The sequence below is a fragment of the Eubalaena glacialis genome, chromosome 20 (assembly GCF_028564815.1).
Source record: "Eubalaena glacialis isolate mEubGla1 chromosome 20, mEubGla1.1.hap2.+ XY, whole genome shotgun sequence".
Lineage (NCBI taxonomy): Eukaryota > Metazoa > Chordata > Mammalia > Artiodactyla > Balaenidae > Eubalaena > Eubalaena glacialis.
The window spans coordinates 20957034-20981450 of record NC_083735.1 but is presented as its reverse complement, the minus strand read 5'-3'; the positions used below and the strand labels follow the sequence as shown (position 1 = coordinate 20981450).

The following is a 24417-nucleotide window of genomic DNA, read 5'->3' as shown; positions in this document are numbered from 1 at the left end:
CAACTGGCTATTAAATGCATGAAATTGTCAGGGCAATCATCTGATATTCCTCAATTAAACAGCCTGTGGTATATTGCTTTAATTGGCTTTATTAATTTTTATAAATATATTGACTATCAAAAATCAGGTATTCTGCCAAGCACAACAGAATAAGTCATTTAGAAATTTAAAGCTCCTGAAGCAAATCAATTATACATAAATGACCAAATTCTAAATATGAAAAATATAAACCTCTTAGAATTTATATAATTCAATTAAAATAATACAACTAATAAGTAGATTTGAATAAATTTGAATATTTTAACTCAAAATTTCTTTCATTACTAATCCAAAATATCTTCTATTTATATTTATATTGAAAAAATAATTATTTATTAATACTTACACAATTAATTAATAAAGAGCATCTTGGAAACTCTAGTAGGTATACTAGTAATACAGGTAGACGTCTTGATTTTTTTCCACTCATTAAGTACCAAAAACCAAGCTCAAAGATGAGCATATAGTATCCACTGAATAAGTATGTATACAGTAACTACACTACTTAATAAAACTCATATTTATAGGTAAAAATTAAAATTTTTAAGGTAATACAAATATAGCTTGCATTTGTCTTACTAGGCATTAGTACAAATGTAATATGAAAGTCCCACTGAATGAGGAACTTGAGTGCATGTGTAAGCATTTTTGCTACTCACAATCATGAATATATCATTCCATGGAGGTTATAAATGAAACACACAAGTGAATAAGTTCGTGTTGAAAAGGAGATGTATAACTTTTACATTATGGAAGCTGATAAAATTACTCTTTTTGCTCTTTGTTGTATATGAAAATGCTTAAAATATTCAAAGAAAAAATAAGATTCCTCCCAGATGGTAGGCACCTTTAGGAAATCTCTGGCATTTATCAAATTTGGAATTTAAAGTAAACTCTGCTTTCAAAAATGCCAGATGTCCACAAAAGAATATAATTTTCTGTAACATATTCATGGAACAATTAGTGACTAAGTCTCCTGAGTAAGAGATCAGAAACAAGTATCATTAGAAACATTAAAAAGTCTTTTTCTAAGCAAGTCAGTTCAGTAAAGTGATAACATTTTCTGGTTTTAGAAAGAAATCTTTGCTATAAAAACTATTTAAAATCTGTGTTTTATGAATATGTTCATTAAAATAAGACACTCTAAATTTCTACATTGATTTACCCTGAATTTAAATATATTTTTAAATATATATATTTTTAAATATTTCTAAGCGTAAGTGGATCTCCTTTAGCAATAAGTGGGAAGGCACAAATGCACAAGTGTTCATCAACCTGGTAGAATGCATTTGATAAAATTCTTAACAAAATGAATATATTTTTTTCAGTGATGAATGGACATATGCTGTCAGTGAGAACAGCATGTATAAGATAGATGAGTAAAGAAGAAAAAGTGTAAAACATTTACTAGAGAAAAAATTAGACACATTGGACAGCTGGACAGTAAGGGTAAATATACGATTAATGGCCATGAATTTATGGAGAGACTAGACCACATGCTACTGTGTTGTTCCTCAGAAAAACTCATCTATTTGGGAATAGAGATGCAGTAAACAGAAAATCAGAGTTTTCCAAAGGAAAACAAGGAAGCAAAAGAAGGATAAGGTTGTTGAGGGTATATGAATGGACCATGGAGTTTGCTGGGAAAAATACAGTGAAAAAGCGTTATGGAGTCATGGAAGCTGAAAAGATGTCATAATTGACTGTAAATCATGGTGAAGTCAAATTATTTAGTTTTGAAACAAGAAAGAATGAGTTGCAATAGTAGGAACTGGAAATCAAAAAGGGAGTTGTTTGGAGTGGAGTTATGGAAGATTTCAGTTTTGGGCAATTACAAGTTCTAGGGATGATCATGAGAATGAGTCATTGAGTTTGAACTGAAGAGAAAAATCACTGGAGAAGAAAAGATGAAGGAATTGAGAGGCCAGGAAATGGGGACAATCATCTGTTGGGTTGGGCTGGCCAAAAAGTTCATTCAGGTTTCTGTAAGCTATTACGGAAAAACCCGGACGAACTTTTTGGCCAACCCAATACGTGGATATTTAGCATGGATTATGATAAGAAGTGTGATGAAACATAAGAATGATATTTAGTGCTAAAAGCTACAAATCCAATGTAGATATGATACTTGTACACTGAACAACAGAGCAGACACTTTGTAAAGCAGGAAACTACAGGGAATATAAAGAGAAGTAGGTAGAAACACGCTCATAGTTAGATATTTTAAAAAACAACTCTCAGCATAAGAAAGGTCAAGTGGCCAAAAGTATAAGTAAGGATAAAGAAGACTTAAGCCTCATAATCAATAGCCTCATAATCATTAAGGAGATTGCCTAACTAGCTTCTATCTTTATCTATCTATCTAGAGATCTTTATAATACATTATGTCTCTAAAAGGCATGAGTAAATGCCATAAAGTAGAATTATTAAAATAAAACTCTGGTCACAATGTAATAAAATTCAAAATTGGTAATAGAAAGTTAAAAGGGCTTCATTATGGAAATAAAGGTATCTGCCTATTAAACAACAGCTGGATTTCCAGCTGAAAGGGGATATATAAACCAAAATTACATGATGGTATAAAATAATAACAATAAAAACATTTCATACCCAAACATATGGGAAATATTTAAGGCAGTGATCAGAGGAAGGCACGTAGACTTGAACGTGTGTAGTAATTAAAAGGAAAGAATGAAAATTAATAAATTCCCAGCTATAAACCAGAAACAGAAAAACAAATCAGCTAAAGGAAATCATAAGAAAGGCAAAAATAAAAACAGAAATGAATAAGATAGAGAAAAGAAAAATGAGAACTTCAATTGTCATGTCAAAATGCTGGTCCTTGGAATAGCTAATACTATATACAAATCACTACCTAATGTAATCAAGTAAAAAAAAGCATAAATAATCAAAAAGATACAAAATAAGAAAAAAACAAGGGAAAATAACTGCTGAAACAAAAACAAATTTATTAAAAGGAGCTTATTTTGAAGACTTCTATGTAAATTAATTTAAAAAGTTAACTGAAATGTGTAATTTCCTAAGAAAGCACAGTTTATGAAAATTAATTCCATTAGCGATAGAAAACCTAAATCAATTACCACTGAAGAAACAGAGAAAGATATGTACCAGACAGATTGTTTTACAAGGGAATTCACTCAGCCTTCAAAAACAGATCAGTTCCTAATGCTACATATAGTTTTTCAGAGCATGGAAACTGAAAATGAGTTCCAATTTTTATTAGCAAAAAATATAATATGAATATCTAAGTCAGATAAAGGTGCCACAAAAAAAGTGCAAAACAATATTACTTGTGAATACCAAGGTAAATATCCTAAATAAAATTTTAGCAGGCAGAATTCAGTATCACATTAAGAAAATAATAATGCATAACCAGGTAGGGTTTATTTAAGGAATGCAATGTTGTTTAAATATTGGAAAACCCACTGACACAATATATCATATTAATAGATCTAAGAAACATATAATTATTTTTATAGACTTTAAAAGACTTTGACAAACCCACTTGTTTCTTTACAAAACACTTAAAAATAGGAAGTGATGGAGCTTTCCTAGATGATGTATTTACCTTGATCCTTAACCTAGCACCTTAGTTAAATAGAGACTAACTAAAGACTTTCCACTAATATAAGGAAAAAGGCAAGTATGCACACTCTTTTCACTGCCATTTATAATTCTTCTAAAAGTATCACCAAATGCAAACAGAAAAAATCAATTAGAATCTTAAAAACTGGGAAAGAAATACTGAACCTACTTCTATGTGCTATATACCTAGAAAACCCTGAAGAATCAATGAAAAAAAAAACAAAACCCACCATTTTAAGTTAACAATAAAAGAATTTAGTGAGGTAGCAAGAGATAAAATTAACTTACAGAAATAAGTAACCTTCATAGATTACACAAACAGTGACTAGATAGATGATATGATGGTAGAGAAAACCCCATTTATGATAACAAAACACAGATCAAATACATAGGAATAAACTTAAAAACTGTGCAAAACTTATATGAGGAAAACATTAAAGTCTTCCTCTAAGTCACAAGCGTAATCTTGAGCAAATGGACAGACGTCCCCCTACTCTCAGACAGAAGAACTGAATATCAAAAAAATGTCAAATTGTCTTATGATAATTTATAAAATTCCAATAAAATGTTGATACACTATTGTTGGACCTAATCAATTAGATGATATGTTTATATGAATAAATAAGTACGTAATAGTACCTAGGCAAACTCCATAAGAAAAAAGCTCTTAGAGGAAGAGGTGTCTTGCCCTACCAGATATTAAAAGATTAGAATTAGAATGTCGTTTTAATTTTCACTTCTAATAACGTTGACTAATTCTAATCTTAGCTATTTGAACTTTCTCTTCTGTAAGTCTGTCATGTTCTTTAATAGGGGCATGAGAATTTTTTTGCTTATTGATATATGCAAGTTTGTATGTCACATTAACATTACACAGGCCAATTTATTGTGAATATTCTTCCCAGTCTAAGGTTTGCAATTATTATGTCATTGACATTGTCAAATACATTAACCTTTGCTTTCTTTGATGTTTTGTTAAAAGGCTTTCTTCAATCATCTATATCATCTATATTTTCATCATAATCATCTACATTTTCCCATGACATTTGAATATCATAGTATTAGCTTTAACTCTAATCCATCTAGAACTAATTTTGAAATATAATGAACTGTTATCAAAATATATTTTCCAAGTATCTAGTCAATTTTTCCAATTCAATGTATTAAATAATGTACTAATTCTCTATTGATTTTGTTTTCGTTGTACTTTAAGACTTACAGCCATCAAAATTCAAACAATAAGGAATTCTATAATGTAAAATGTAAAACTACCCTTCCTGCTCTCAATTCTAATCCCCAGAGGTAACCATTTTAAACATTTTAGTGTGTATTCCCAATGATTCTTGACATATTCTTTACTGCACATAAATTTATGTCTTTTCATAACTAGAGTCAGCTTCTGACCTATGTTATTTTGTCAACGGACCTGGTGATGGGTAAAAGTGGTAAAAAATATATTTTGTAATATTTGATAAAAATTTGAACTGGCCTGCCTAAGAATTCATAGGATTTAGTGATTAATTTAGGATTTGTGTTAATTGTATTAATGGTCGAGTTTGAATGCTAACATTTTGGCCAGAGGCAATTACAAAACTTCTTTGACAAAGAAGCATATAATCTGATCCTCAGAAAAACCTATAAAGTTTCAGAGAGCAGAGTTAGAAAGAGGTTCTGAGTATGCAAATATGCAATATTCTAAAATCAGAAACTGTTCAGGCCTAGCCACCCTGATAGCATTGATGGGGGTCACACTATGAATGATAATCCATATTTTACCATGTCTTGCTCTACTGTTCCCATATGACTTATTGTCCGATAGGGTTGTTCCGTAAATGTAATGAAGCCCCAGGGTTTATCCATACATATGTTATGGTTTCACTTGTCAGTCATTCCCTGAGAGATGCTTCTAGCTTTCTGCTAAGTATTCCAGTTCTATTGATACCTCACTAGTTCTCAGGACCTGGGGAGAATCGTTCCTTCTTGGTCACACATGCTCACTGTACAGCTTTACCATTTCCTGAGCCTTACCTTGCTAACTTTTGGAAAAAGATTAATGAGTTAAAGTGACAGAAGGAATGAATAATCCCTCCAGCCTTTCTTACTACACAATAATAAAAGGGACCTTAGGGATGTGTTGTTTGTGTAATGGAATCTTCCTGCTAAACCAGAGCTAAGCTTCTGTTAAACTGATGATGGAATTAGGCATCATTACCCCCTTGAGATCTTCCAAGAGTATGTACAGAACTTCTTTATATCCCAGAGATTCTGTCTGTACCAGTATCATTTATTTTTCATGAGAACCAAGACCTGTGGAAAAACTCTAAGACCCAAGAGAGAAGGCTCACAAATATATAGAACTGTCTGACAGTCACCAACTAAAGTGAAATACCATGATATCACAGCACATAGGCCACTGTTTGGCACAAAGCAGGTACAAGTGGAATGTGAGATGATTATATATATAAGTCTCATATATATAATCATAATATTATATATATGATTATATATATGAGTCTACTCCTTCCCTGGGACTCCTAATACACACATCAGCTCACATAGGACCCTTAAAGTCAGGAGAAGGATGTGTCACAAGCAGTCATTATTAGTGATGTTCAAGAATATTTGAGGAGGAGTTTCCAAGAAAAAAAACAACAACAAATTTTTTGCTAGGTGAAGAGATAAGTGCTGAGAGCACCAGGATGTATAAATGTGACATATGAATACTCACCAGTGGGCAAAGTATTAAATATATAACTGAGTTGCATGAACCAGTTTTGTAAAGTTACTTATGGCCCTCTCATTCCTTGGAACACACAGGAGTGTCCAGTGGTTTTTTCCAGAGACCAGATTCAAATCAAACAGCTAGAATTGCGTACTAAGATGCATTACTGTCCTCCAGTGACTAAAGTTTTGATACTAGGTATGACTCATTAGGCCTGACTTTTTCTTCTCTCAGGATCACTTCTCTCCCAGAAAGCTGCTCTGTCCTGAGGAGAAACTTACATGGAATCACCCTACAATTTCATGCGCCTGTTTACAACCCAGCAGAGATACAACTTATGTTCAATTCCCAGAAATTTTCCTAACCTTATGAAGAATGATATCTATTGGGTCTGGCCTAACCATGCTCCAAATATAAACCCTGTGGTAGACGTCAGAAAGCTATAACTCAAGCTGAAATCTCTGTTATGTATAAGCCATTTCAAAATTAGTTTTATAAAACCAATTAACGTTAAGAGTTAATTACAGTATGAAAAGTAAAAAGCTCTAATTTTGGGGCTTCCCTGGTGGCGCAGTGGTTGAGAATCTGCCTGCCAATGCAGAGCACATGGGTTGGAGCCCTGGTCTGGGAAGATCCCACATGCCGCGGAACAGCTGGGCCCGTGAGCCACAATTACTGAGCCTGCGCGTCTGGAGCCTGTGCTCCGCAACAAGAGATGCCGTGATAATGAGAGGCCCGCTCACCGCGATGAAGAGTGGCCCCCACTTGCTGCAACTAGAGAAAGCCCTCGCACAGAAACGAAGACCCAACACAGCCATAAATAAATAAATAAATAAACCCAAAGTTAAAAAAAAACTCTAATTTTGAAGAAAATTGATGTAAAATGAGGCTCTTTGCTAAATCAATGAGAATATAATAGAAATGGTCCCAACAAGAGTGTAGAAGAGAGAAAAATGGCAGAAAAATAATGTTTCAAAAATAACAACGTAGGAGGGGCAAGATGGCGGAAGAGTAAGACGCGGAGCTCACCTTCCTTACCACAGATACAGTAGAAATACATCTACACGTGGAACTGCTCCTACAGAACACCCACTGAACGCTGGCAGAAGACGTCAGACCTCCCAAAAGGCAAGAAAATCCCCACGTACTTGGGTAGGGCAAAAGAAAAAAGAAAAAACAGAGACAAAGAATAGGGACGGGACCTGCACCAGTTGGAGGGAGCTGTGAAGGAGGAAAGGTTTCCACACACTAGGAGCCCCTTCGCGGGCAGAGACTACAGGTGGCAGAGGGGGGAAGCTTCAGAGCCACGGAAGAGAGCACAGCCACAGGGGTGCGGGGGGCAAAGCGGAGAGATTCCCGCACAGAGGCTCGGTGCCGAGCAGCACTCACCAGCCCGAGAGGCTTGTCTGCTCACCCGCCGGGGCGGGCGGGGGCTGGGAGCTGAGGCTTGGGCTTCGGTGCTAGCCGGGAGGGAGTCCGGGAAAAAGACTGCAGCTGCCGAAGAGGCAAGAGACTTTTTCTTGCCTCTTTGTTTCGCGGCGTGCAAGGAGAGGAGATTCAGAGCGCCGCCTAAACGAGCTCCAGAGACGGGCGCGAGCCGCGGCTATCAGCGCGGATCCCAGAGACGGGCATGAGACGCCAAGGCTGCTGCTGCTGCCACCAAAAAGCCTGTGTGCGAGCACAGGTCACTCTCCACACGGCCCCTCCCGGGAGCCAGTGCAGCCCGCCACGGCCAGGCTCCCGTGATCCAGGGACAACTTCCCCGGGAGAGCGCACGGCGCGCCTCAGGCTGGTGTAACGTCACGCTGGCTTCTGCGGCTGCAGGCTCGCCCCGCCTCCTCCGTACCGCTCCCTCCCCCCGGCCTGACTGAGCCAGAGCCCCCGAATCAGCTGCTCCTTTAACCCCGTTCTGTCTGGGCGGGGAACAGACGCCCTCAGGTGACCTACGTGCAGAGGCGGGTCCAAATCCAAAGCTGAACCCCGGGAGCTGTAGGAACAAAGAAGAGAAAGGGAAATCTCTCCCAGCAGCCTCAGGAGCAGCGGATTAAAGCTCCACAAACAACTTGATGTGCTTGCATCTGTTGAATATCTGAATAGACAACGAATCATCCCAAATTTAGGAGGTGGACTTTGGGAGCAGGATATATTAATTTTTCCCCTTTTCCTTTTTTTGTGAGTGTATATGTGTATGCTTCTGGGTGAGATTTTGTCTGTATAGCTTTGCTCTCACCGTTAGTCCTAGGGTTAGGTCCGTCCGTTTTGTTTTTTTTTTTTACTTAAAAAAATTTTTTTCCCCTAATAAATGTTTTCTTAATAATTTTTTCCTTATTTTCTATTTTAAAAAAATTTAAAAAAAATTTTTAATAAGTTTTTTCATATTTTTTATTTTAAAAAATTAAAAATTTTTTTCTTAATAAATTTTTTCTTAATTTTTTCTTATAAAAAATTAATAAATCTATTTTTAAAAATTAAAAAAAAATTTTCTTAAATTTATTCTTAATAATTTTTTTCTTATTTTTTATTATAATAGCTTTATTTTATTTTATTTTATCCTCTTTTTTTCTTTCTTTCTATTTCTTCTCCCTTTTATTCTGAGCCGTGTGGATGAAAGGCTCTTGGTGCTCCAGCCAGGCATCAGGGCTGTGCCTCTGAGGTGGGAGAGCCAACTTCAGGACACTGGTCCACAAGAGACCTCCCAGCTCCACGTAATACCAAATGGCGAAAATCTCTCAGAGATCTCCATCTCAACATCAAGACCCAGCTTCACTCAACGACCAGCAAGCTACAGTGCTGGACACCCTATGCCAAACAACTAGCAAGACAGGAACACAGCCCCATCCATTAACAGAGAGGCTGCCTAAAATCATAATAAGGCCACAGACACCCCAAAACACACTACCAGATGTGGACGTGCCCGCCAGAAAGACAAGATCTAACCTCATCCACCAGAACACAGGCACTAGTCCCCTCCACCAGGAAGCCTACACAACCCATGGAACCAACCTTAGCCACTGGGGACAGATACTAAAAACAACGGGAACTACGAACCTGCAGCCTGTGAAAAGGAGACCCCAAACACAGTAAGATAAGCAAAATGAGAAGACAAAAAAACACACAGCAGGTGAAGGAGCAGGGTCAAAACACACCAGACCTAACAAATGAAGAGGAAATAGGTAGTCTACCTGAAAAAGAATTCAGAATAATTATAGTAAAGATGATCCAAAATCTTGGAAATAGAATAGACAAAATGCAAGAAACATTAAACAAGGACGCAGAAGAACTAAAGAGGAACCAAGCAACGATGAAAAGCACAATAAATGAAATTAAAAATACTCTAGATGGGATCAATAGCAGAATAACTGAGGCAGAAGAACGGATAAGTGACCTGGAAGATAAGATAGTGGAAATAACTACTGCAGACCAGAATAAAGAAAAAAGAATGAAAAGAACTGAGGACAGTCTCAGAGACCTCTGGGACAACATTAAACGCACCAACATTCGAATAATAGGGGTCCCAGAAGAAGAAGAGAAAAAGAAAGGGACTGAGAAAATATTTGAAGAGATTATAGTTGAAAACTTCCCTAATATGGGAAAGGAAATAGTTAATCAAGTCCTGGAAGCACAGAGAGTCCCATACAGGATAAATCCAAGGAGAAACACACCAAGACACATATTAATCAAACTATCAAAAATTAAATATAAAGAAAACATATTAAAAGCAGCAAGGGAAAAACAACAAATAACACACAAGGGAATCCCCATAAGGTTAACAGCTGATCTTTCAGCAGAAACTCTGCAAGCCAGAAGGGAGTGGCAGGATATACTTAAAGTGATGAAGGAGAAAAACCTACAACCAAGGTTACTCTACCCAGCAAGGATCTCATTCAGATTTGATGGAGAAATTAAAACCTTTACAGACAAGCAAAAGCTGAGAGAGTTCAGCACCACCAAACCAGCTTTACAACAAATGCTAAAGGAACTTCTCTAGGCAAGAAACACAAGAGAAGGAAAACACCTACAATAACAAACCCAAAACATTTAAGAAAATGGGAATAGGAAAATACATATTGATAATTACCTTAAATGTAAATGGATTAAATGCTCCCACCAAAAGACACAGACTGGCTGAATGGATACAAAAACAAGACCCATATATATGCTGTCTACAAGAGACCCACTTCAGACCTAGAGACACATACAGACTGAAAGTGAGGGGATGGAAAAAGATATTCCATGCAAATGGAAATCAAAAGAAAGCTGGAGTAGCAATTCTCATATCAGACAAAATAGACTTTAAAATAAAGACTATTACAAGAGACAAAGAAGGACACTATATAATGATTAAGGGATCGATCCAAGAGGAAGGTATAACAATTGTAAATATTTATGCACCCAACATAGGAGCACCTCAATACATAAGGGAAATACTAACAGCCATAAAAGGGGAAATCAACAGTAACACAATCATAGTAGGGGACTTTAACACCCCACTTTCACCAATGGACAGATCATCCAAAATGAAAATAAATAAGGAAACACAAGCTTTAAATGATACATTAAACAAGATGGACTTAATTGATATTTATAGGACTTTCCACCCAAAAACAACAGAATACACATTTTTCTCAAGTGCTCATGGAACATTCTCCAGGATAAATCATATCTTGGGTCACAAATCAAGTCTTGGTAAATTTTAAAAAATTGAAATCGTATCAAGTATCTTTTCCGACCACAACACTATGAGACTAGATATCAATTACAGGAAAAGATCTGTAAAAAATACAAACACATGGAGGCTACACAATACACTACTTAATAACAAAGTGATTACTGAAGAAATCAAAGGGGAAATCAAAAAATACCTAGAAACAAATGACAATGGAGACACGACGACCCAAAACCTATGGGATGCAGCAAAAGCAGTTCTAAGAGGGAAGTTTATACCAATACAAGCCTACATCAAGAAACGGGAAACATCTCGAATAAACAACCTAACCTTGCACCTAAAGCAATTAGAGAAAGAAGAACAAAAAAACCCCAAAGCTAGCAGAAGGAAAGAAATCATAAAGATCAGATCAGAAATAAATGAAAAAGAAATGAAGGAAACAATAGCAAAAATCAATGAAACTAAAAGCTGGTTCTTTGAGAAGATAAACAAAATTGATAAACCATTAGCCAGACTCATCAAGAGAAAAAGGGAGAAGACTCAAATCAATAGAATTAGAAATGAAAAAGGAGAAGTAACCACTGACACTGCAGAAATACAAACGATCATGAGAGATTACTACAAGCAACTCTATGCCAATAAAATGGACAACCTGGAAGAAATGGACAGATTCTTAGAAATGCACAACCTGCCAAGACTGAACCAGGAAGAAATAGAAAATATGAACAGACCAATCACAAGCACTGAAATTGAAACTGTGATTAAAAATCTTCCAACACACAAAAGCCCAGGACCAGATGGCTTCACAGGCGAATTCTATCAAACATTTAGAGAAGAGCTAACACCTATCCTTCTCAAACTCTTCCAAAATATTGCAGAGGGAGGAACACTCCCCAACTCATTCTACGAGGCCACCATCACCCTGATACCAAAACCAGACAAAGATGTCACAAAGAAAGAAAACTACAGGCCAATATCACTGATGAACATAGATGCAAAAATCCTCAACAAAATACTAGCAAACAGAATCCAACAGCACATTAAAAGGATTATACACCATGATCAAGTGGGGTTTATTCCAGAATGCAAGGATTCTTCAATATATGCAAATCAATCAGTGTGATACATCATATTAACAAATTGAAGGAGAAAAACCATATGATCATCTCAATAGATGCAGAGAAAGCTTTCGACAAAATTCAACACCCATTTATGATAAAAGCCCTGCAGAAAGTAGGCATAGAGGGAACTTTCCTCAACATAATAAAGGCCATATATGACAAACCCACAGCCAACATTGTCCTCAATGGTGAAAAACTGAAACCATTTCCACTAAGATCAGGAACAAGACAAGGTTGCCCACTCTCACCACTGTTATTCAACATAGTTTTGGAAGTGTTAGCCACAGCAATCAGAGAAGAAAAAGAAATAAAAGGAATCCAAATCGGAAAAGAAGAAGTAAAGCTGTCACTGTTTGCAGATGACATGATACTATACATAGAGAATCCAAAAGATTCTACCAGAAAACTACTAGAGCTAATCAATGAATTTGGTAAAGTAGCAGGATACAAAATTAATGCACAGAAATCTCTTGCATTCCTATATACTAATGATGAAATATCTGAAAGTGAAATTAAGAAAACACTCCTGTTTACCATTGCAACAAAAAGAATAAAATATCTAGGAATAAACCTACCTAAGGAGACAAAAGACCTGTATGCAGAAAATTATAGGACACTGATGAAAGAAATTAAAGATGATACAAATAGATGGAGAGATATACCATGTTCTTGGATTGGAAGTATCAACATTGTGAAAATGACTCTGCTACCCAAAGCAATCTACAGATTCAATGCAATCCCTATCAAACTACCACTGGCATTTTTCACAGAACTAGAACAAAAAATTTCACAATTTGTATGGAAACACAAAAGACCCCGAATAGCCAAAGCAATCTTGAGAACGAAAAATGGAGCTGGAGGAATCAGGCTCCCTGACTTCAGACTATATTACAAAGCTACAGTAATCAAGACAGTTTGGTACTGGCACAAAAACAGAAATATAGATCAATGGAACAGGATAGAAAGCCCAGAGATAAACCCACGCACATATGGTCACCTTATCTTTGATAAAGGAGGCAAGCATATACAGTGGAGAAAAGACAGCCTCTTCAATAAGTGGTGCTGGGAAAATTGGACAGGTACATGTAAAAGTATGAAATTAGAACACTCCCTGACACCATACACAAAAATAAACTCAAAATGGATTAAAGACCTAAGTGTAAGGCCAGACACTATCAAACTCTTAGAGGAAAACATAGGCAGAACACTATATGACATAAATCACAGCAAGATCCTTTTTGACCCAGGTCCTAGAGAAATGGAAATAAAAACACAAATAAACAAATGGGACCTAATGAAACTTCAAAGCTTTTGCACAGCAAAGGAAACCATAAACAAGACCAAAAGACAACCCTCAGAATGGGAGAAAATATTTGCAAATGAAGGAACTGACAAAGGATTAATCTCCAAGATTTACAAGCAGCTCATGCAGCTCAATAACAAAAAAACAAACAACCCAATCCAAAAATGGGCAGAAGACCTAAATAGACATTTCTCCAAAGAAGATATACAGATTGCCAACAGACACATGAAAGAATGCTCAACATCATTAATCATTAGAGAAATGCAAATCAAAACTACAATGAGGTATCATCTCACACTGGTCAGAATGGCCATCATCAAAAAATCTAGAAACAATAAATGCTGGAGAGGGTGTGGAGGAAAGGGAACACTCTTGCACTGTTGGTGAGAATGTCAATTGATACAGCCACTATGGAGAACAGTATGGAGGTTCCTTAAAAAACTAAAAATAGAACTACCATACGACCCAGCAATCCCACTACTGGGCATATACCCTGAGAAAACCAGAATTCAGAAAGAGTCATGTACCAAAATATTCATTGCAGCTCTGTTTACAATAGCCAGGACATGGAAGCAACCTAGGTGTCCATCATCGGATGAATGGATAAAGAAGATGTGGCACATATATACAATGGAATATTACTCAGCCATAAAAAGAAATGAAATGGAGGTATTTGTAATGAGGTGGATGGAGTTAGAGTCTGTCATACAGAGTGAAGTAAGTCAGAAAGAGAAAAACAAATACAGTATGCTAACACATATATATAGAATCTAAGGAAAAAAAAAAAAGGTCATGAAGAACCTAGGGGCAAGACGGGAATAAAGACACAGACCTACTAGAGAATGGACTTGAGGATATGGGGAGGGGGAGGGGTGAGATGTGACAGGGTGAGAGAGTGTCATGGACATATATACACTACCAAATGTAAAATAGATAGCTAGTGGGAAGCAGCCGCATAGCACAGGGAGATCAGCTCGGTGCTTTGTGACCACCTAGAGGGAGGGGTGGGATAGGGAGGGTGGGAGGGAGGGAGATGCAAGAGGGAAGAGATATGGGAACATATGTATATGTATAACTGATTCACTTTGTTATAAAGCAGAAACTAACACACCATTGTAAAGCAATTATACTTCAATAAAGATGTTTAAAAAAAAATAACAACTTAGAATTTTTCAGAATTAAAGAAAAATATAAATGCTCAAGTTAAAACAAGAAATCATGTTCAGAGTAGACAGAAGCAAATTCAAAGTAGACATCTTGATGAAACTGTTGAACATCAAAGACAAAAAGAAAATTATAAAACTAACTTGACAGGGAAAAAAATGGATTAACAAAAGTGGTGATAGTCACACAGAAAAAAAGACTTTTGTGACAATAGAAATACAATGAAATGCAAATTTCAAAGAGCTGAAACAAAGTAACTATCAACTTGGAGTTCCAATTCTATCAAACCTGAAACTCTGTAATGCGAGTGGAAAATAAAGACATTTTTTGACAAAGGCTAAGATAATTTGTTTCCATAGATCCTTATAGAAACATAAAAGGATATGCTTAAGTAAGAAGAAAAATATGCCCAGGAAGAAGGGTTAAGATGTGAGAGGGAATGGAAATCAAAGAAACTGGTAAACAGTTGTCTAAAACTGAACAAGTATTGAATATAAAAATAATAAGTATGATTAATATTTGAAAATTTTTTTAATTCTTGTTTTGTGTTTCAGTTTCCCAAAAACTGATCTGCCCAGACATACTGAGAGTAATCCTGAACCACTGTCAAAAGCATAAGAACCAGTAAGTCATCAAGTAAAGGAAAGTTGATCTGGGTGTCAGTATTGACAGGCTGAAAGACTAATGATTCTTACAGTTGAGGTAGTTTCAATTCTTTTCTTTCTACAAAATTAAAGGTAGACTGAATTGAGATGTCTGTTTGTATAACATTAAAAATAACTTTAATAATAGGTAGACCACTATGAATGTCATTATTGTTATAACAAATTGTGATTGCTAAATAAAAATTCCATTCCCATCTACTTATTTAGGATTTATGCAGCACTTGTAGTCATAAAAACAAGTAATGGGAATACAATTGAAATCTATTTTACCCTAGCATATATCCTTGGATATAGGAGACATTGGAGGGTCAGTAATAAAATAACCCTCAAGTTTGTTTCTAATGGAATATTATTTTGTTTAATAATTTAAAAATATGTATTATTTATAAAGCTTTCCAACTATTCTAATTATAACTGTAATAATAAATAATTTGACAAGAAAATAATGTTTACAGCCTTATGGTGAAAAAATATTAAGATTTTAAAAATTAAATTTATTTATTTTTGCAGAGATATATGAGACTTTAAAGCATAATTATGTTAGGATAACAGTCTATGAGAAAATAAAATTAAAATGCAAGTTCAGAAACAGTATGAAACATTGAAAAAATCTGACTGTTAAAAATCTTTATTATTTAAATAGATTATGGTAAGGGTTGAACTGGTATGGTACGTAAATTCCATTATATATATTTAAAATAGGTTTACAGTCATTCTATATTTACATAAAGTACATCATTTGTAGCTATTTAAAATTACCTAAAAATATTTAGATGCTGACTTTGCATGCTGGGAACACATACTTTTTTCATTTTTCTTAACCGTATATTAGCAAACGAATTGTTGAACACTATTCTAAAGAGTCTCTTTCTTTCTAGAAGATAGAGCTATTCATTATCTTCAAACTTGTTATGGGTAGCTATTGAAATAACAATACTATAGGATATAACTTCCATACTCCTAGCAAGAAATCAGAGGAATAAAGTGAATACATTCAACCCAGAAAGAAGAAAAGGTGGGGGAAATACGCAATGAAAAGTGATGGCAAATAAAATAAACTTCTGTCCTACTTCAAGATGCATAGAATTAAATAAAACATGTGTCCCCTATCTCCAACAGGATCCAGTAACAAGTCTCTAGGATTCAAGAAGGTCAAGTATATATGCCCTTAATTGAGGCTCCAGGGATGATCTGGATAAGGATTGATACAATGCCTGGTTCACAATTGGAAACAGTTAAGACTGACCTAGCAAAATGATCTTATTTCATCATTGGAAACATTTCTTCCCCAAAATGATGAGTCTCCTGATAGAGGCTTTACAAAAATTTTTTTTTCTTCTTATAAAAAGCAGCTTACAATTGTTGTAGATATAAATAAATAAGAACAACAGCAACAAAAATACCAATGCATGCATAACCGTACAATGTAGAAATAGTCATTATTAAGACTTCGGTCTATATTCTATGCATATATTCTTAAGAGATTCCATATGTATCCAAAAAAGACTAATATTTTATGTATTGATTTGTATTACAGCCATGGGAAGCTACTGACATACTTAAGCAGGGATGTCTGTGCTCAGTCACAGAACTAAAATGGATGGATACAAAAAAAGCCAGTTTACTGGAGGGGGACCAGTTAGGAGACCACTTGAGTATTGCAGAGAGACAGGTATGAATTAGTGCAGTAAAGGGCAGAGTGAACAGTATTTTGTGATTCATTGCATACAGAACTATTGTAAGGAATAAGGGAGAGGGAGAAATTTTAAATGATTCCCAGTGTTCTGGCCTAATCTCCTAAATTTAATATTTTAGATAAATCGCAGAAAGACAATTATCAGTTATTTTAATGCAATAACAGCCATACATTAGTGCATAGTTATAAGTTCTCTGAGCACATATATAAATGTGCAAGTATAATTATTCTGAATTTAAGAAATTATAATAAAATTACATGGAAGTTAATATCACACATATTAATCATGATTTTTTTTCCTTTGAGTAATGCATACATATTTAATACCTTTAGCCTAAAAAGATTAAACTCTACCATACAAAAATGTTTGAGATTTACATATGGGCTCTACTTTTCTAAATAATTTTCATGCCTTAATAATAAAAATAAAGTTACAGTTAGTATTTCTGTCCTTTAAGTTAGCAAATTGCTATTATATTAATTTACTTTTTATTATACTTTATACTTTGGGTTTTATTAGAAGATATACAATAGAGAACAAAACTCAAACTCTACTTCTAATAATTAGAAAATTATTCTATGTATTGATTTCTGTCCGGGCCCAATGGAGGGGAGGAGTAGAAAAATACTTCTGTATTATGTTGATTTGGTTGCCTTTCTAAATTTTAATATCTTTGTTTTCTACAGCTTAATATAATTGTCCCCTGTATACAAGAAATAAAGTAGTGCTATATCTTGTATTTATAAACAAGAAGGGCAGATATATCTTGTGCCTTTAGATGCTCCCAGAATTATTCCAATAAGACTATTAATTTATAGATTCTAATGAACTCTGAGCATTGCACAAAGCATAAAATCCTAGGAGGAAATTTCCAGTTGTCACCTTTGTGTAAATTAACTTTCAAATCTGGCCAATTTTTTATATGCATTAATTTCCTGGCCTTGCCCTTTAATTAATGTGTGGGCTTTAACTAGAAATACCTTTTCTTTAAGGCAGATATTAACAATCAACAATTGCTGAGTTTTATTTTAAATGTTTTATATGTTTAGTATGAAAACAGAAGTAAAATATGAACGCACACTTTTATATCCTGAACTACTTTGTGCACTTCCCTATCGCCAATATCCTCGAAACACATATTGATATTTTAAAAACACTTTTTAAGATGACACATATACCAATTGAGTCAAACTCAAATACTTGAGGTCATGTCTGGCTTAAGTGCCTGCTCTCAGATTCTCATCCATTGACATAATGTGAATCTCTGACCCTCTCAGAGCTAGTAATCTGTGGGCAGAATGACAAAGGCCTAAATTTGCACTGTAGAAGAGATCAAGTAGAGATATTTGGGGATATAAAAGGGGTCAGGATCTTAGTTTGGTGATTGGCTGGAGATATGAATTTAAATAGAGAATAAAAAACAGGAAGGGAGAGAAGGATAAATAATGAGCATATGGAGTCTAAGGTCATCCTTGGATATGTCAGAGCCATTCATGTTTCCAGGGATTCTATCAATTCATGGATGTTATTGTGCAGGTTATCGAGAACACCATTGTCAGACTACTTGGGTTTTCATCCTGGTTCCGCTGTGTGCTAGATGGTGGCATGGGCAGGTTGTTTAACCACTTGGGACCTTCATTTTCAAAGTTGTAAAGTTGCCATAATAATAATTATTGCCTCAGAGAATTCTGAGCCTTAAATCAAAATAAATAGGAAAAGTACTTAGAAAATGTAAGAGACAATGAATGTACTCAATAAATTCTACCTATATTTATTCTGCCCTTGGCCTTTTGGTCATAGTCTGTATAATCTCCCTTGGTCATTTTATTTACTGTGATGGTTTCCACTATCACCTGATGATTCAAGAATTTCTGTATCAAACACAGACTTTGCCCTTGAGGTTCAAACTCATGCACTTAACTAGAAGTTACTGTTAAGGGAATAGCATAGAAAGAGAAGAGTAGGATTCTGAAAGAGAAGAGGAGGCTGTGTTTATCAATCAGGTTAGCGGAAGGAAACACAAGGCACACTCAGATTAGGATGTTTGAGGAAAATTTAAAACAGGGAATACTGGAAAGGGAGGATCTTTGACACAGGGCTGTTTCCCACATGACAGGGAATAGTGAAACACACCAGTGCTAGTAATGGTGGAGCCCTCAGGTCCCCAGAGACATCAGGAGGGAATGGTTTTCCTAACCCAGAAGGAGAACACTTAATGGAAAGGGCAATGTTAAAAGGATCATTAATCTTCAGCACAGGACACAGCCAGTCAGAAGTGACTACACAAGGAGGATGCCAAGGGAATAACTATCCAAAATATCTTTTTTTTTTTTTTTTTTGCACGATTAATTGATTTTTCAACACAAGCCAATAGATTGTATAAGGTACAAATGTGACATAAAGTAAAATCCAGGCCTTACATAGCTAAATGAAAAGTACTCTTTCAAAGTACTTTAATTATATCGAGAAACTGTAAGGTTGTTGTTCCTCAAAGAAGTTTTGGGTCTTTCACCTCTAGAGTATCACATTTTCCTGACCAGCTCTTCTTTTATCAGTTATTTTTTTTATTTTTTATTTTTTTAAACATCTTTATTGAAGTATAATTGCTTTACAATGGTGTGCTAGCTTCTGCTTTACAACAAAGTGAATCAGTTACACCTATACATATGTTGCCATATCTCTTCCCTCTTGCATCTCCCTCCCTCCCACCCTCCCTATCCCACCCCTCTAGGTGGTCACAAAGCACCGAGCTGATCTCCCTGTGCTATGCGGCTGCTTCCCACTAGTTATCTATTTTACATTTGGTAGTGTATATATGTCCATGACACTCTCTCACCCTGTCACATCTCACCCCTCCCCCTCCCCATATCCTCAAGTCCATTCTCTAGTAGGTCTGTGTCTTTATTCCCATCTTGCCACTAGGTTCTTCATGACCTCTTTTTTTTTTTTTTTTTTTTTTTTTTTCCCTTAGATTCCATATATATGTGTTAGCATACTGTATTTGTTTTTCTCTTTCTGACTTACTTCACTCTGTATGACAGACTCTAACTCCATCCACCTCATTACAAACACCTCCATTTCATTTCTTTTTATGGCTGAGTAATATTCCATTGTATATATGTGCCACATCTTCTTTATCCATTCATCCGATGATGGACACCTAGGTTGCTTCCATGTCCTGGCTATTGTAAACAGAGCTGCAATGAATATTTTGGTACATGACTCTTTCTGAATTCTGGTTTTCTCAGGGTATATGCCCAGTAGTGGGATTGCTGGGTCATATGGTAGTTCTATTTTTAGTTTTTTAAGGAACCTCCATACTGTTCTCCATAGTGGCTGTATCAATTTACATTCCCACCAACAGTGCAAGAGTGTTCCCTTTTCTCCACACCCTCTCCAGCATTTATTGTTTCTAGATTTTTTGATGATGGCCATTCTGACCAGTGTGAGATGATACCTCATTGTAGTTTTGATTTGCATTTCTCTAATGATTAATGATGTTGAGCATTCTTTCATGTGTCTGTTGGCAATCTGTATATCTTCTTTGGAGAAATGTCTATTTAGGTCTTCTGCCCATTTTTGGATTGGGTTGTTTGTTTTTTTGTTATTGAGCTGCATGAGCTGCTTGTAAATCTTGGAGATTAATCCTTTGTCCGTTGCTTCATTTGCAAATATTATCCAAAATATCTTGACCTCATTTTCCCTACTTCCTCTACTGCCCCATCAGGGCCACCCACTGGATGAACACCACCAGAAATCAGAGGGCAAGGAACCCAAAATAAATATCAGGGAGAAGGGTGGAGAATATATTTGCAGGGGCAAACTTATGATATCTGGCACACAGTGTCTAATTGAGGGGCTATCAAAACAAGTAGAAACATCAAATAAGATAAATGCAAAAAATAACTGTTAGCTTGCCAATAAATTCTGGTTTGACAAGTCTAGTTTCAAAAGGATCAGGATAAGAATCAAAATAAAATTATCTACATTCAATGTATCTTCATTTTATGTATATTTAAGATAAGGTAGAGGATAAGTACAAACAAAAAATATTTCCTTTTTTTTTTTTAAAGCAAGACTGGGGTATAGGTGTTAATTGCTTCCTCTTCCTGGCAATTCTTACCATCGCCATTATAGGTGCCTATACATTGCCAATATTTTCTTCATTGCTCTTGAGGTCTGGCTGGAAAGATTACCCATGTCATCTATGACTAACTTTACTCTCTGTTTCTTCTTTTAACTCCTGGGCAGTATGTTTTTAACTTAGTGTAAGGCGAGGACTTCAAATGAACATATTTTGTGAACAGGAAAAACAGATATTCTTATAATGTTTCCCTTTATTGCTCTGACTTCTTATTGCTGTTTCTAACCTTTGATGGCAGTGGGCAATTGGTTCACTGAAATCCCTATTTGATAGCACATCTTCATGGACAACGATGAGAATTAGACAAGTTAAGCTTGGGGCACTTAGAAATATTATCCGGCCTTCTCCCTTGTATGCCTCCTAATAAAGTCACATTTATTCATTCATTCAATATTCAGTACACACTTACTGAGAACTTCCTCTTCTTCCCTATTTTCACTGAACGTTGCATTGAGACTAACTGATAGCTAATATAATAGACAGATTCATCATCTTTTCAAATCCCTCAGGGTTTTTCCACAAGCATTTTCATGGTGAGTCTACATAGAGGCTTATTTTGACTCTGGTCATCCTGTCTCGTCCCTTATACTCAAGATAAACCAAATGCCTAAGGAACATCTGGAAGGGATTAAACAGCAATACTGTACTATTTGGAGGAAGCCAAATGAACAGACTGGTGTACTGCAGAGAGTTCATGCTTTAACCAAGGGAAATTTGCTTATTCACGTTAAGAAGTAGTTCTCTCATTGGTAACATGGTCACACTCATCCTCCCTTATAAGCTTGTTGAGAATTGGTGACAATATATAGAAGAATGCTAACACTAGTTGCAAAGTTATCTGAGCTTTCAAAGACTAAATTTTCTCATCTTTAAAATGAGAATAATATTACCTAACCCTATTCATATTAAATCCCTGAGCTTTGGTGTTCTCTACTAATGGGAGGTACAAAATTTTGACTGACTTCTCATTTCTCCTTGAGAGATGTTTATTCTTCACTCCCGTTTGAGAAATACTATGGACATGTGAGGCTTTAAATATTTTTTTAAAGTTGATAATAGAAGCTAGTAATATTCCAAAATAATAGCATTTCTGGTGCAACAGAAAGCATGAGAACTAAAATTAGACAATTTACAGTTAGGTCAAGCTGCATAAATCACTTTCCATTTTCTGTGGTTTTTTTTCTCAATTAAAATAACTGTTCCTGCCTTGAATAGGCATTCAACACTTTAAATGGTGGAAGTAATTGCTCCACAGGAATAATTTTTTTCTTTTTTCTTTTCTGTTGCATTGACACATAATACTTCTAATCAAGTTGTGGTATTACCTACCTTAAATTTTACATAAAGAATGGAAATAACTACCATTTCATGATATTCAAGAGCCTGAAATATTATTGTACATAATAAATATTGTAGTAACATGTTTTTATTCTAACATATAAAACATAACATTAATCTCTACAATTCAGGCAGTCAGAGATGAGCATAATCTCATCTTTATTAAAAATGTTCATAATTTCTCCTAGTGATTAAATATGGAGGACACACAAAATTATTTGGTATCCAAAGATATCCTTCAAACATCACAGAAGCTTATCAGTGATCCCCTTTCAGCATCTGTCACCAGCATGATGGTGAACATCATCAGCGGAACATCTAAGGTGTTTCACAGGGGCAATTCAACCTGTTTAGGGTTGTCAGCCTGAGCAGAGCCTTGGACACTTAAATCACTTCTCTTCATCAAAACATCCTTTCCCTGTATGTCATTCCCCGAAGCCCTGTGCTCTGACTACTGGCAAACACCTGAAAAATTTCCTTGGTCTAAAAAATTGTCTTCCTCTAAGAATGTCTACTTAAGTTAATGATTCAGGCCATCAACTCAAGTAAGAGCTTTTTGTGACCCTCAGTTGACATCAAGTCATCTGGCTTTTCCCTGACTGGAAAAACCAAAGAGTAAAGTGAAAGGACAAGAATGTGGAGTCAGACAGACCTGCTTCTCTTAGCTGTGTACAGGTGTGCAAGTTATTCAAATGTTCTAAAACTCAATTTTATCGTCTTTAAAATGAGAATAACATTATCTACCCTTTAGAATTGCTTTTTAGATTACATACAGTTATATCTTTAAAGCACCCTATTATTGATAGTTCTCTGTCATCTATGTATCTTTTCCTCCTAGATACAAATCCTGTTCTGTTTTTGTACTTTTACCACCAAAGATCAAGTTTAGGACCATTTAGTATATACAAGCCTTTGGACATCAATTATGAAATTCCATTTCAACAAGTGTAAATGCTTATTGAAGTAACAGATTTAAATCATAAATTTGAATATTTACTTCTATAAAACTGAGGTGTTTACTTGCAATTATTTATTACTTCTAAAAGAAACATTTCTTTTTCTAAGCTCCAATCTCCCAAATACGTTGGGTTCAGAAACTGGATTTGATCCTTATTCTTTTGAGATATGAGTAGAGGGTGACACTCTCATTGCTTTTGTTGAGTAGCGCAGTATTTCAGAATTTAAAATTTTGTTGGCTATAAATGTTATATTATCTTTCAGTTATATATCAGACTTCTTTAGGCACATTTTTGTAGACATTTTTATATAATAGTTATTGTTTATTACCAAATAACCTGTGATTATAATTGCTTAGATGATTGGTAAATCAGAATTCGCTTACCAATTTTTTACATCACCGGTAGAATCCCATAGGACTGGGAATCCACCCACTTTTTAATAATGCCTACGATGCCTTTGTCCAATGATGTTCTATCAAACCTGACAGGCCAAAAGTTTTTAATGACTTTCTCATGGGTAGCTTCATTTATGTTCTAGATGCATAGGTTCTTTCCTACCTAACAGATGATTCATTAATATGAAGAAATTTTTTCATAGTCTTACTAGCTGGAAGTTAAAATGACATTCTTTTAGAGAGACATTTTGCAACATGTTTTTTGGTACTTTGCAATTTCAAAATTATATATCTTTATTTCAACGGTATAATGAGCTACTTGAAAACAAGGGCAAATCTTATTAGTTGTTTGTAATCTCTTCAGACCCCATCACCATGTTTGAGCTTAATCAATACTTTTCAATTAATTGGTGATACATTTTACATTTCTTAATCAGACTCTTTCAGGTACTAACAACCTAATACCTGATAATGCACGTCTAAAATTTAATTTTAACAGCTTTGTTGAGCTATAATTCACATGTTATAACATTCACCTATTTAAAGTATGCAATCCAACAATTTTTATTATACATACAGAGGTGTGCAACCATCAACA

The 24417-nt window shown here is 35.3% G+C and overlaps 1 protein-coding gene across 3 annotated transcripts in view; it reads right to left on the bottom strand.

Annotated features, from left to right (window-relative positions):
• SGCZ (sarcoglycan zeta) overlaps positions 1 to 24417 on the bottom strand; it is a 329058-nt gene that overhangs the window by 184172 nt on the left and 120469 nt on the right. The window lies entirely within an intron of this gene.